This window comes from Eurosta solidaginis, unplaced genomic scaffold (assembly GCF_040869045.1).
Source record: "Eurosta solidaginis isolate ZX-2024a unplaced genomic scaffold, ASM4086904v1 ctg00001045.1, whole genome shotgun sequence".
NCBI classification, from domain to species: domain Eukaryota; kingdom Metazoa; phylum Arthropoda; class Insecta; order Diptera; family Tephritidae; genus Eurosta; species Eurosta solidaginis.
This window is the reverse complement of record NW_027136887.1, coordinates 525,504-541,301: the sequence shown is the minus strand read 5'-3', so window position 1 is coordinate 541,301 and position 15,798 is coordinate 525,504. Positions and strand designations below refer to the sequence as shown.

Sequence of the window (15,798 nt, the reverse complement as noted above, 5' to 3'; positions counted from 1 at the left end):
TTACTCAAAGTATGTTTGAGCTCTAGGCCAATATATACATATGTTTATTAAAATACAGCAAATGTGTTTAAACAATGTATATTTATTTGTCGAATGGTTTGTCTTGCCAATATTTCGACTTCAATCTGAAGTCATCTTCAGGACTGAAAAAAACGAAAAACATTTATAGAGACATTGGTACATACATACATAATTATACAATTGTCGCAAGTGCCAACTTACACTTATGACTGCACCTGGTCGACTAACTTTATATTTTATATTTTAACAAACAAGGGTAAAAGAACATTAAAAAACATTAAAAAAACATAAACAATAAAATACAGTAATCAACAATACATTAATTCTCCAACCGTAAGCGACGCTCACATTAGCATCAGGTGAACAATTGTGCAAACGAAGTCACACTCTTATTATAAGCCTTTTTTGTTGTTGTTGATAAGTTCTCTATAGGCGTAGGCGCAATGGTCTGTGTCTGATTTGAAATTTATGCGTTTGTCACTTGGTGTATTTATTATGTGTAACATTTCAAGTATATAGCGTTTATTGCTGTTTCTCTCATGCTGCATTATTGTTACATTTTCCAAGTCGGGAGAGTGTCCAGTGGTTCTACAGTGCTGAGTTAAAGCTGTCTTATTGTCATTAGGGTTGTCACGATTTTTGATATTTGATTTATGTCCGACAAATAAATATACATTGTTTAAACACATTTGCTGTATTTTAATAAACATATGTATATATTGGCCTAGAGCTCAAACATATTTTGAATATCAACCATAAGACCTCCGCAAAGATGAGGAAAATTATGGAACAGGGCAAAATCGTAATCGTCCTTAGTGGGCGTTACGCAGGCCGCAAGGCTATCATTGTGAAAACGTCAGATGACGGCACACCGGAGAAACCATTCGGACATGCACTCGTCGCCGGCATTGATCGGTATCCACGTAAAGTGACGAAGAAAATGGGCAAGACCAAGTTGAAGAAGAAGTCAAAGATCAAGCCTTTCCTCAAAGTATTAAACTACAATCATCTGATGCCAACTCGTTATGCTGTGCATGATATTTCTTTCGATAAGCTGTCGCCAAAAGACTTGAAGGATCCCGTAAAGAAGAAGACACATCGTTTCCAAACGCGCGTTAAATTCGAGTCGACATACAAGGAGGGCAAGAACAAGTGGTTCTTCCAAAAGCTGCGTTTCTAAATATTAGTTTAATTGGTACGTAGTTAAGCCCCCTTTAGTTTTTATACATTTAAAAACATAATTTTATATGTTTTTATTGTGATGAGATCAGTTGGAGATGTGAGAGTGTTATATTGTAATCAATAACGTTCTTAAATAAAATGTTTCTTAAATATATTAACTAAAAGGCCGGAATACAAGAAATTTAACTTTAACTTTAAATTTAACTTTAACTTTAATTTACACTTTAACTTTAACTTTAACTGTAACTTTAACCTTAACTTTAACTGTAACTTTAACTTTAACTTTGACTTTAACTTTAACTTTGACTTTAAGTTTAACTTTAACTTTAACTTTAACTTTAAATTTAACTTTAACTTTAACTTTAACTTTAACTTTAACTTTAACTTTAACTTTAACTTTAACTTTAACTTTAACCTTAACTTTAACTTTAACTTTAACTTTAACTTTGACTTTGACTTTAACTTTAACTTTCATTTTAACTTTAACTTTATTTTTAACTTTAACTTTAACTTTCGCTTTAACTTCAACATTCACTTTAACTTTAGCTTTAACTATAACTTTAACTTTAACTTTAACTTCAACTTTAACTTTAAATTTAACTTTAACTTTAACTTTAACTTTAACTTTAACTTTAACTTTAACTGTAACTTTAACTTTAAATTTAACTTTAACTTTAACTTTAGCTTTAACTTTAACTTTAACTTTAACGTTAACTTTAACTTTAACTTTAACTTTAAATTTAACTTTAACTTTAACTTTAACAACTTTAACTTTAACTTTAACTTTAAATTTAACTTTAACTTTTGCTTTAACTTTAACTTTGGCTTTAACTTTAACTTTACCTTTAACTTTAACTTTAACTTTAACTTTAACTTTAACTTTAACTTTAACTTTAACTTTAACTTTAACTTTCACTTTAACTTTAACTTTATTTTTAATTTTAGCTTTAACTTTAACTTTCGCTTTAACTTTAACTTTAACTTTAACTTTAACTTTAACATTCACTTTAACTTTAACTTTAACTTTAACTTTAACTGTGACTTTAACTTTAACTTTAAATTTAACTTTAACTTTAACTTTAACTTTAGCTTTAACTTTAACTTTAACTTTAACTTTAACTTTAACTTTAACTTTAACTTTAACTTTAACTTTAACTTTAACTTTAACTTTAACTTTAAAGTTAACTTTAACTTTAACTTTAACTTTAAATTTAACTTTAACTTTAACTTTAACAACTTTAACTTTAACGTTAACTTTAATTTTAACTTTAACTTTAACTTTAAATTTAACTTTAACTTTAACTTTAACTTTAACAACTTTAACTTTAACTTTAGCTTTAACTTTAACTTTAATTTTAACTTTAACTTTAACTTTAACTTTGGCTTTAACTTTAACTTTAACTTCAACTTTAACTTTAACTTTCACTTTAACTTTAACTTAATTTTTAATTTTAACTTTAACTTTCGCTTTAACTTTAACTTTAACTTTAACTTCAACTTTAACTTTAACTTTAACTTTAACTTTAACTTTAACGTTAACTTTAAATTTAACTTTAATTTTAACTTTAACTTTAACTTTAAATTTAACTTTAACTTTAACTTTAACTTTAACTTTAACTTTAACTTTAACTTTAACAACTTTAACTTTAACTTTAGCTTTAACTTTAACTTTGGCTTTAACTTTAACTTTAACTTTAACTTTAACTTCAACTTCAACTTTAACTTTAACTTTCACTTTAACTTTAACTTTAACTTTATTTTTAACTTTAACTTTAACTTTCGCTTTAACTTTAACTTTAACTTTAATTTCCACTTTAACTTTATTTTTAACTTTAACTTTAACTTTAACGTTAAATTTAACTTTAACTTTAATTTTCACTTTAACTTTATTTTTAACTTTAACTTTAGCTTTAACTTTAACTTTAACTTTCACTTTCACTTTAACTTTAACTTTAACTTTAACTTTAACTTTAACTTTATTTTTAATTTTAACTTTAACTTTAACATTAACTTTAACATTAACTTTAACTTTAACTTTAATTTTAACTTTAACTTTACCTTTAACTTTAACTTTAACTTTAACTTTAACTTTAACTTTAACATTAACTTTAACTTTAACTTTAACTTTAACATTAACTTTAACTTTAACTTTAACTTTAAATTTAACTTTAACTTTAACTTTAACTTTAACTTTAACTTTAATTTACACTTTAACTTTAACTTTAACTTTAACTTAACTTTAACTTTAACTTTAACTTTAACTTTAACTTTAACTTTAACTTTAACTTTAACTTTAACTTTAACTTTAACTTTAACTTTAACTGTAACTTTAACCTTAACTTCAACTTTAACTTTGACTTTAACTTTAAATCTAATTTTAATTTTAACTTTAATTTTAACTTTAACTTTGACTTTAACTTTAACTTTAACTTTAACTTTAACTTTAACTTTAACTTTAAATTTAACTTTAACTTTAACTTTAACTTTAACTTTAATTTTAACTTTAACTTTAACTTTAACCTTAACTTTAACTTTAACTTTAACTTTCATTTTAACTTTATCTTTATTTTTAACTTTAACTTTAACTTTCGCTTTAACTTTAACATTCACTTTAACTTTAACTTTAACTTTAACTTTAACAACTTTAACTTTAAATTTAACTTTAGCTTTAACTTTAACTTTAACTTTAACTTTAACTTTAACTTTAACTTTAACTTTAACTTTAACTTTAACTTTAACTTTAACTTTAACTTTAACTTTAACTTTAACTTTAACTTTAACTTTAACTTTAACTTTAACTTCAACTTTAACTTTAACTTTAACTTTAAATTTAACTTTAACTTTAACTTTAACTTTAACTTTAACTGTAACTTTAACTTTAACTTTAAATTTAACTTTAACTTTAACTTTAATTTTAACTTTAGCTTTAACTTTAACTTTAACTATAACTTTAACTTTAACGTTAAATTTAACTTTAACTTTAACTTTAAATTTAACTTTAATTTTAACTTTAACTTTAACTTTAACAACTTTAACTTTAACTTTAACTTTAACTTTAGCTTTAACTTTAACTTTAGCGTTAACTTTAACTTTAACTTTAACTTTAACTTTAACTTTAACTTTAAATTTAACTTTAACTTTAACTTTAACAACTTTAACTTTAATTTTAACTTTAGCTTTAACTTTAAATTTAACTTTAATTTTAATTTTAACTTTAACTTTAACTTTAGCTTTAACTTTAACTTTAACTTTAACTTTAACTTTAACCTTAACTTTAACTTTAACTTTAACTTTAACTTTAACTTTAACTTTAACTTTAACTTTAACTTTTACTTTAACTTTAACTTTATTTTTAACTTTAGCTCTAACTTTAACTTTCGATTTAACTTTAACTTTAACTTTAACTTCAACTTTAACTTTAACTTTATTTTTAACTTTAACTTTAACTTTCGCTTTAACTTTAACATTCACTTTAACTTTAACTTTAACTTTAACTTTAACTTTAACTTTAACTTTAACTTTAACTTTAACTTTAACTTTAACTTTAACTTTAACTTTAACTTTAACTTTAACTTTAACTTTAACTTTAACTTTAACTTTAACTTTAACTTTAACTTTAACTTTAACTTTCACTTTAACTTTAACTTTATTTTTAACTTTAACTTTAACTTTCGCTTTAACTTTAACTTTAACTTTAACTTTTACTTTTACTTTAACTTTAACTTTAACTTTAACTTTAACTTTAACTTTAACTTTAACTTTAACTTTAACTTTAACTTTAACTTTAACCTTAACTTTAACTTTAACTTTAACTTTAACTTTAACTTTAACTTTAACTTTAACTTTAACTTTAACTTTAACTTTAACTTTAACTTTAACTTTAACTTTAACTTTAACTTTAACTTTAACTTTAATTTTAACTTTAGCTTTAAATTCTATTGATACAAACCTCTATTTCGCTAAGATATAGTTTATTACTTTCGTCTACGACCCTTTTAAAAATCTTTTATATAAAAGTGGGCGTGGTCTTTAACCGATCTTGTCCATTTTTCTTGAAATATTTACTGCTATAAGGAAAATCTGTGTCCCCAATTCGATCCGTTAATATTTCTTCGAGTTATGGCTCCCGAAACATAGAAAATTGCTTAGTCCTAAAAGGGGTGGTGCCACGCCCATTTTTTTAAATTTGAAGGTTTTCCTATTTATTGTTATAAATCCACTTGGGAAATGAAATACCATTGATATAAAGCTCTTTTTTGCAAAGATATAGATTATTTTATTCGCCCACGAACCTTTTAAAAATCTTTTATATAAAAGTGGGCCGTGGTACTTAACCGATTTCGTTAATTTTTCTTCAAAGCATTCCTTATAGTTAAGGAAACCCCTCCGCCGAATTTTGTTATAATAGGTTTACCGATTTTTGATTTATGATTAATAATATTTGTAAAATTGATTTTATCACAAGTGGGCGGTGGCACACCCATTTTAAAAGAAATTTTCAAATGTTTATCAAGTGTCTCAATATCAGTCCACACGTCAAATTTCAACATTCTAGGTGTATTATTTACTAAATAATCAGGTTTTTTGTATTTCCAAAATGTATATATATATAAAGTGGGCGTGGTTTTCAACTTATTCTGGGTTCAGAAAAGCTCGTGTACCAAAGTGGGTGAAGATACCTCAATATTTACTCAAGTTATCGTGTTAACGGGCAGACGGACGGACCGACATGGCTCAATCAAATTTTTTTTCGACACTGATGATTTTGATATATCTATATATATGAGTATACAAATTGCAGGCCCTGATGGACGCACACTAATCGTTATCGGTATTTTCCAAGCAAGGATTGAACAAGCAAAAAAAAAACAAAAAAAAGGACATGTGGCACTCGGGGACTACCGCGGTAAAGCTATTGCATATTATCAACTTATGCAATTATAATACTTATGCAACATTTTGTTTTCTTTGATATTAATTCAAGTTTTGTCTTTGATATTAATTCAAGGTAACCTTTTTAAGCGTGGTGACCGATAAGAAAATAAATTTTTTACTTTTATTGAATAAATAAGAAGTTAATATTTAACTTTCACTTTAACTCTAACTTTAACTTTCACTTTAACTTTAACTTTCACTTTAACTTTAACATTCATTTTAACTTTAACTTTAACTTCAACTTTATTTTTAATTTTAACTTTAACTTTAATTTTAACATTAACTTTAACTTTAACTGTAACTTTAACCTTAACTTCAACTTTAACTTTGACTTTAACTTTAAATCTAATTTTAACTTTAACTTTAATTTTAACTTTAACTTTGACTTTAACTTTAACTTTAACTTTAACTTTAACTTTAACTTTAACTTTAACTTTAAATTTAACTTTAACTTTAACTTTAACTTTAACTTTAACTTTAACTTTAATTTTAACTTTAACTTTAACTTTAACTTTAACCTTAACTTTAACTTTAACTTTAACTTTCATTTTAACTTTATCTTTATTTTTAACTTTAACTTTCGCTTTAACTTTAACATTCACTTTAACTTTAACTTTAACTTTAACTTTAACTTTAACTTTAACAACTTTAACTTTAACTTTAACTTTAGTTTTAACTTTAACTTTAACTTTAACTTTAACTTTAACTTTAACTTTAACTTTAACTTCAACTTTAACTTTAACTTTAACTTTAAATTTAACTTTAACTTTAACTTTAACTGTAACTTTAACTTTAACTTTAAATTTAACTTTAACTTTAACTTTAATTTTAACTTTAGCTTTAACTTTAACTTTAACTATAACTTTAACTTTAACGTTAAATTTAACTTTAACTTTAACTTTAAATTTAACTTTAATTTTAACTTTAACTTTAACTTTAACAACTTTAACTTTAAGTTTAACTTTAACTTTAACTTTAACTTTAGCTTTAACTTTAACTTTAGCGTTAACTTTAACTTTAACTTTAACTTTAACTTTAACTTTAAATTTAACTTTAACTTTAACAACTTTAACTTTAATTTTAACTTTAGCTTTAACTTTAACTTTAACTTTAACTTTAACTTTAATTTTAACTTTAACTTTAACTTTAACTTTAACTTTAACCTTAACTTTAACTTCAACTTTAACTTTAACTTTAACTTTAACTTTTACTTTAACTTTAACTTTATTTTTAACTTTAGCTCTAACTTTAACTTTCGATTTAACTTTAACTTTAACTTTAACTTTAACTTCAACTTTAACTATAACTTTATTTTTAACTTTAACTTTAACTTTCGCTTTAACTTTAACATTCACTTTAACTTTAACTTTAACTTTAACTTTAACTTTAACTTTAACTTTAACTTTAACTTTAACTTTAACTTTAACTTTAACTTTAACTTTAACTTTAACTTTAACTTTAACTTTAACTTTAACTTTAACTTTAACTTTAACTTTAACTTTAACTTTCACTTTAACTTTAACTTTATTTTTAACTTTAACTTTAACTTTCGCTTTAACTTTAACTTTAACTTTAACTTTTACTTTAACTTTAACTTTAACTTTAACTTTAACTTTAACTTTAACTTTAACTTTAACTTTAACTTTAACTTTAACTTTAACTTTAACTTTAACTTTAACTTTAACTTTAACTTTAACTTTAACTTTAACTTTAACTTTAACTTTAACTTTAACTTTAACTTTAACTTTAACTTTAACTTTAACTTTAACTTTAACTTTAACTTTAACTTTAATTTTAACTTTAGCTTTAAATTCTATTGATACAAACCTCTATTTCGCTAAGATATAGTTTATTACTTTCGTCTACGACCCTTTTAAAAATCTTTTATATAAAAGTGGGCGTGATCTTTAACCGATCTTGTCCATTTTTCTTGAAATATTTACTGCTATAAGGAAAATCTGTGTCCCCAATTCGATCCGTTAATATTTCTTCGAGTTATGGCTCCCGAAACATAGAAAATTGCTTAGTCCTAAAAGGGGTGGTGCCACGCCCATTTTTTTAAATTTGAAGGTTTTCCTATTTATTGTTATAAATCCACTTGGGAAATGAAATACCATTGATATAAAGCTCTTTTTTGCAAAGATATAGATTATTTTATTCGCCCACGAACCTTTTAAAAATCTTTTATATAAAAGTGGGCCGTGGTACTTAACCGATTTCGTTAATTTTTCTTCAAAGCATTCCTTATAGTTAAGGAAACCCCTCCGCCGAATTTTGTTATAATAGGTTTACCGATTTTTGATTTATGATTAATAATATTTGTAAAATTGATTTTATCACAAGTGGGCGGTGGCACACCCATTTTAAAAGAAATTTTCAAATTTTTATCAAGTGTCTCAATATCAGTCCACACGTCAAATTTCAACATTCTAGGTGTATTATTTACTAAATAATCAGGTTTTTTGTATTTCCAAAATGTTATATATATATAAAGTGGGCGTGGTTTTCAACTTATTCTGGGTTCAGAAAAGCTCGTGTACCAAAGTGGGTGAAGATACCTCAATATTTACTCAAGTTATCGTGTTAACGGGCAGACGGACGGACCGACATGGCTCAATCAAATTTTTTTTTGACACTGATGATTTTGATATATCTATATATATGAGTATACAAATTGCAGGCCCTGATGGACGCACACTAATCGTTATCGGTATTTTCCAAGCAAGGATTGAACAAACAAAAAAAAAAAACAAAAAAAAGGACATGTGGCACTCGGGGACTACCGCGGTAAAGCTATTGCATATTATCAACTTATGCAATTATAATACTTATGCAACATTTTGTTTTCTTTGATATTAATTCAAGTTTTGTCTTTGATATTAATTCAAGGTAACCTTTTTAAGCGTGGTGACCGATAAGAAAATAAATTTTTTACTTTTATTGAATAAATAAGAAGTTAATATTTAACTTTCACTTTAACTCTAACTTTAACTTTCACTTTAACTTTAACTTTCACTTTAACTTTAACATTCATTTTAACTTTAACTTTAACTTTAACTTTAACTTTATTTTTAATTTTAACTTTAACTAATTTTTTTGTTGGTTTTTTGGCCTTTAGTTTGTAAAAATGTTTGTAAATTGTCGAGCTCGAGGCCATACAATATTAAATAACAAACAAATAATAACTGTTTATTTGTATATGTTATATATTGTCGTTTTTTATTTATCGATATTTCGACTTCAATTAGAAGTCATCTTCAGGACTAGAAATACAAAAATACAAGTATTATAATAAAAAACATAAAAGTACATGTATACATTTGACTTACATCGTTGGATGTACCAGATCGACTAATTTAAAATTTGATATGACAAAAACGAAAATAAACATAAAAAGTAAACAAATAAAGAACCGTAATTATAAACAAAATTCTTAACTAACAACAATATAGCATAAAAAGTTAAAATGTGAGCGACACCCATAGCATACCATAATACATACTTATGCTATGGGTGTCGCTCACATTTTAACTTTTTATGCTATATTGTTGTTAGTTAAGAATTTTGTTTATAATTACGGTTCTTTATTTGTTTACTTTTTATGTTTATTTTCGTTTTTGTCATATCAAATTTTAAATTAGTCGATCTGGTACATCCAACGATGTAAGTCAAATGTATACATGTACTTTTATGTTTTTTATTATAATACTTGTATTTTTGTATTTCTAGTCCTGAAGATGACTTCTAATTGAAGTCGAAATATCGATAAATAAAAAACGACAATATATAACATATACAAATAAACAGTTATTATTTGTTTGTTATTTAATATTGTATGGCCTCGAGCTCGACAATTTACAAACACTTTTTTAACTTTAACTTTAATTTTAACATTAACTTTAACTTTAATTTTAACTTTAACTTTAACTTTACCTTTAACTTTAACTTTAACTTTAACTTTAACTTTTACTTTAACATCAACTTTAACTTTAACTTTAACTTACTCAAAGTATGTTTGAGCTCTAGGCCAATATATACATATGTTTATTAAAATACAGCAAATGTGTTTAAACAATGTATATTTATTTGTCGAATGGTTTGTCTTGCCAATATTTCGACTTCAATCTGAAGTCATCTTCAGGACTGAAAAAAACGAAAAACATTTATAGAGACAATGGTACATACATACATAATTATACAATTGTCGCAAGTGCCAACTTACACTTATGACTGCACCTGGTCGACTAACTTTATATTTTATATTTTAACAAACAAGGGTAAAAGAACATTAAAAAACATTAAAAAACATAAACAATAAAATACAGTAATCAACAATACATTAATTCTCCAACCGTAAGCGACGCTCACATCAGCATCAGGTGAACAATTGTGCAAACGAAGTCACACTCTTATTATAAGCCTTTTTTGTTGTTGTTGATAAGTTCTCTATAGGCGTAGGCGCAATGGTCTGTGTCTGATTTGAAATTTATGCGTTTGTCACTTGGTGTATTTATTATGTGTAACATTTCAAGTATATAGCGTTTATTGCTGTTTCTCTCATGTTGCATTATTGTTACATTTTCCAAGTCGGGAGAGTGTCCAGTGGTTCTACAGTGCTGAGTTAAAGCTGTCTTATTGTCATTAGGGTTGTCACGATTTTTGATATTTGATTTATGTCCGACAAATAAATATACATTGTTTAAACACATTTGCTGTACTTTAATAAACATATGTATATATTGGCATAGAGCTTAAACATATTTTGAATATATTAACTAAAAGGCCGGAATACAAGAAATTTAACTTTAACTTTAAATTTAACTTTAACTTTAATTTACACTTTAACTTTAACTTTAACTGTAACTTTAACCTTAACTTTAACTGTAACTTTAACTTTAACTTTGACTTTAACTTTAACTTTAACTTTGACTTTAAGTTTAACTTTAACTTTAACTTTAAATTTAACTTTAACTTTAACTTTAACTTTAACTTTAACTTTAACTTTAACCTTAACTTTAACTTTAACTTTAACTTTGACTTTGACTTTAACTTTAACTTTCATTTTAACTTTAACTTTATTTTTAACTTTAACTTTAACTTTCGCTTTAACTTCAACATTCACTTTAACTTTAGCTTTAACTATAACTTTAACTTTAACTTCAACTTTAACTTTAAATTTAACTTTAACTTTAACTTTAACTTTAACTGTAACTTTAACTTTAAATTTAACTTTAACTTTAACTTTAGCTTTAACTTTAACTTTAACTTTAACTTTAACGTTAACTTTAACTTTAACTTTAACTTTAAATTTAACTTTAACTTTAACCTTAACAACTTTAACTTTAACTTTAAATTTAACTTTAACTTTTGCTTTAACTTTAACTTTGGCTTTAACTTTAACTTTACCTTTAACTTTAACTTTAACTTTAACTTCAACTTTAACTTTAACTTTAACTTTCACTTTCACTTTAACTTTAACTTTATTTTTAATTTTAGCTTTAACTTTAACTTTCGCTTTAACTTTAACTTTAACTTTAACTTTAACATTCACTTTAACTTTAACTTTAACTTTAACTTTAACTTTAACTTTAACTGTGACTTTAACTTTAACTTTAAATTTAACTTTAACTTTAACTTTAACTTTAGCTTTAACTTTAACTTTAACTTTAACTTTAACTTTAACTTTAACTTTAACTTTAACTTTAACTTTAACTTTAACTTTAACGTTAACTTTAACTTTAACTTTAACTTTAACTTTAACTTTAACAACTTTAACTTTAACTTTAACTTTAACGTTAACTTTATTTTTAACTTTAACTTTAACTTTCGCTTTAACTTTAACATTCACTTTAACTTTAACTTTAACTTTAACTTTAACTTTAACTTTAACTTTAACGTTAACTTTAACTTTAACTTTAAATTTAACTTTAACTTTAACTTTAACAACTTTAACTTTAACTTTAACGTTAACTTTAATTTTAACTTTAACTTTAACTTTAAATTTAACTTTAACTTTAACTTTAACAACTTTAACTTTAACTTTAGCTTTAACTTTAACTTTAATTTTAACTTTAACTTTAACTTTAACTTTGGCTTTAACTTTAACTTTAACTTTAACTTTAACTTCAACTTTAACTTTAACTTTCACTTTAACTTTAACTTAATTTTTAATTTTAACTTTAACTTTCGCTTTAACTTTAACTTTAACTTTAACTTCAACTTTAACTTTAACTTTAACTTTAACTTTAACTTTAACTTTAACTTTAACGTTAACTTTAAATTTAACTTTAATTTTAACTTTAACTTTAACTTTAAATTTAACTTTAACTTTAACTTTAACTTTAACTTTAACAACTTTAACTTTAACTTTAGCTTTAACTTTAACTTTGGCTTTAACTTTAACTTTAACTTTAACTTTAACTTTAACTTTAACTTTAACTTTAACTTTAACTTTAACTTTAACTTTAACTTTAACTTTAACTTTAACTTTAATTTCAACTTCAACTTTAACTTTAACTTTCACTTTAACTTTAACTTTAACTTTATTTTTAACTTTAACTTTAACTTTAACTTTCGCTTTAACTTTAACTTTAACTTTAATTTTCACTTTAACTTTATTTTTAACTTTAACTTTAACTTTAACTTTAACGTTAAATTTAACTTTAACTTTAATTTTCACTTTAACTTTATTTTTAACTTTAACTTTAGCTTTAACTTTAACTTTAACTTTAACTTTCACTTTCACTTTAACTTTAACTTTAACTTTAACTTTAACTTTAACTTTAACTTTAACTTTAACTTTAACTTTAACTTTAAATTTAACTTTAACTTTAACTTTAATTTACACTTTAACTTTAACTTTAACTTTAACTTAACTTTAACTTTAACTTTAACTTTAACTTTAACTTTAACTTTAACTTTAACTTTAACTTTAACTTTAACTTTAACTTTAACTTTAACTGTAACTTTAACCTTAACTTCAACTTTAACTTTGACTTTAACTTTAAATCTAATTTTAACTTTAACTTTAACTTTAACTTTGACTTTAACTTTAACTTTAACTTTAATTTTAACTTTAACATTAACTTTAACATTAACTTTAACTTTAACTTTAATTTTAACTTTAACTTTAACTTTACCTTTAACTTTAACTTTAACTTTAACTTTAAGTTTAACTTTAACTTTAACTTTAACATTAACTTTAACTTTAACATTAACTTTAACTTTAACTTTAAATTTAACTTTAACTTTAACTTTAGCTTTTATTTACACTTTAACTTTAACTTTAACTTTAACTTAACTTTAACTTTAACTTTAACTTTAACTTTAACTTTAACTTTAACTTTAACTTTAACTTTAACTTTAACTGTAACTTTAACCTTAACTTCAACTTTAACTTTGACTTTAACTTTAAATCTAATTTTAACTTTAACTTTAACTTTGACTTTAACTTTAACTTTAACTTTAACTTTAACTTTAACTTTAACTTTAACTTTAACTTTAAATTTAACTTTAACTTTAACTTTAATTTTAACTTTAACTTTAACTTTAACCTTAACTTTAACTTTAACTTTCATTTTAACTTTATCTTTATTTTTAACTTTAACTTTAACTTTCGCTTTAACTTTAACATTCACTTTAACTTTAACTTTAACTTTAACAACTTTAAATTTAACTTTAACTTTAGCTTTAACTTTAACTTTAACTTTAACTTTAACTTTAACTTTAACTTCAACTTTAACTTTAACTTTAACTTTAACTTTAACTTTAAATTTAACTTTAACTTTAACTTTAACTGTAACTATAACTTTAACTTTAAATTTAACTTTAACTTTAATTTTAACTTTAGCTTTAACTTTAACTTTAACTTTAACTTTAACGTTAAATTTAACTTTAACTTTAACTTTAAATTTAACTTTAATTTTAACTTTAAATTTAACAACTTTAACTTTAACTTTAACTTTAGCTTTAACTTTAACTTTAGCGTTAACTTTAACTTTAACTTTAACTTTAACTTTAAATTTAACTTTAACTTTAACTTTAACTTTAACAACTTTAACTTTAATTTTAACTTTAGCTTTAACTTTAACTTTAACTTTAACTTTAACTTTAACTTTAACTTTAACTTTAACCTTAACTTTAACTTCAACTTTAACTTTAACTTTAACTTTCACTTTAACTTATCTTTATTTTTAACTTTAGCTCTAACTTTAACTTTCGATTTAACTTTAACTTTAACTTCAACTTTAACTTTAACTTTATTTTTAACTTTAACTTTAACTTTCGCTTTAACTTTAACATTCACTTTAACTTTAACTTTAACTTTGACTTTAACTTTAACTTTAACTTTAACTTTAACTTTAACTTTAACTTTAACTTTAACTTTAACTTTAACTTTAACTTTAACTTTAACTTTAACTTTAACTTTAACTTTAACTTTAACTTTAACTTTAACTTTAACTTTAACTTTAACTTTAACTTTAACTTTCACTTTAACTTTAACTTTATTTTTAACTTTAACTTTAACTTTCGCTTTAACTTTAACTTTTACTTTAACTTTAACTTTAACTTTAACTTTAACTTTAACTTTAACTTTAACTTTAACTTTAACTTTAACTTTAACTTTAACTTTAACTTTAACTTTAACTTTAAATTTAACTTTAACTTTAACTTTAATTTTAACTTTAGCTTTAACTTTAACTTTAACTTTAACTTTAACTTTAACTTTAACGTTAAATTTAACTTTAATTTTAACTTTAAATTTAACTTTAATTTTAACTTTAACTTTAACAACTTTAACTTTAACTTTAGCTTTAACTTTAACTTTAACTTTAGCTTTAACTTTAACTTTAACGTAAACTTTAACTTTAACTTTAACTTTAACTTTAAATTTAACTTTAACTTTAACTTTAACTTTAACAATTTTAACTTTAATTTTAACTTTAGCTTTAACTTTAACTTTAACTTTAACTTTAACTTTAACTTTAACTTTAACCTTAACTTTAACTTCAACTTTAACTTTAACTTTAACTTTAACTTTCACTTTAACTTTAACTTTATTTTTAACTTTAGCTCTAACTTTAACTTTCGATTTAACTTTAACTTTAACTTTAACTTCAACTTTAACTTTAACTTTATTTTTAACTTTAACTTTCGCTTTAACTTTAACATTCACTTTAACTTTAACTTTAACTTTAACTTTAACTTTAACTTTAACTTTAACTTTAACTTTAACTTTAACTTTAACTTTAACTTTAACCTTAACTTTAACTTTAACTTTAACTTTAACTTTCACTTTAACTTTAACTTTATTTTTAACTTTAACTTTAACTTTCGCTTTAACTTTAACTTTAACTTTAACTTTTATTTTAACTTTAACTTTGACTTTAACTTTAACTTTCATTTTAACTTTAACTTTAACTTTAACTTTAACTTTAACTTTAACTTTAACTTTAACTTTAACTTTAACTTTAACTTTAACTTTAACTTTAACTTTAACTTTAACTTTAACTTTAACTTTAACTTTAACTTTAACTTTAACTTTAACTTTAACTTTAACTTTAACTTTAACTTTAACTTTAACTTTAACTTTAACTTTAACTTTAACTTTAACTTTAACTTTAACTTTATTTTTAACTTTAATTTTAACTTTCGCTTTAA

General features: G+C 22.4%; 1 pseudogene; it reads left to right on the top strand.

Annotated features, from left to right (window-relative positions):
* Positions 1 to 776: 776 nt before the first annotated feature.
* On the top strand, positions 777 to 1,357 carry LOC137235660 (large ribosomal subunit protein eL27 pseudogene; annotated as a pseudogene).
* The last annotated feature ends 14,441 nt before the right edge of the window (positions 1,358 to 15,798 follow it).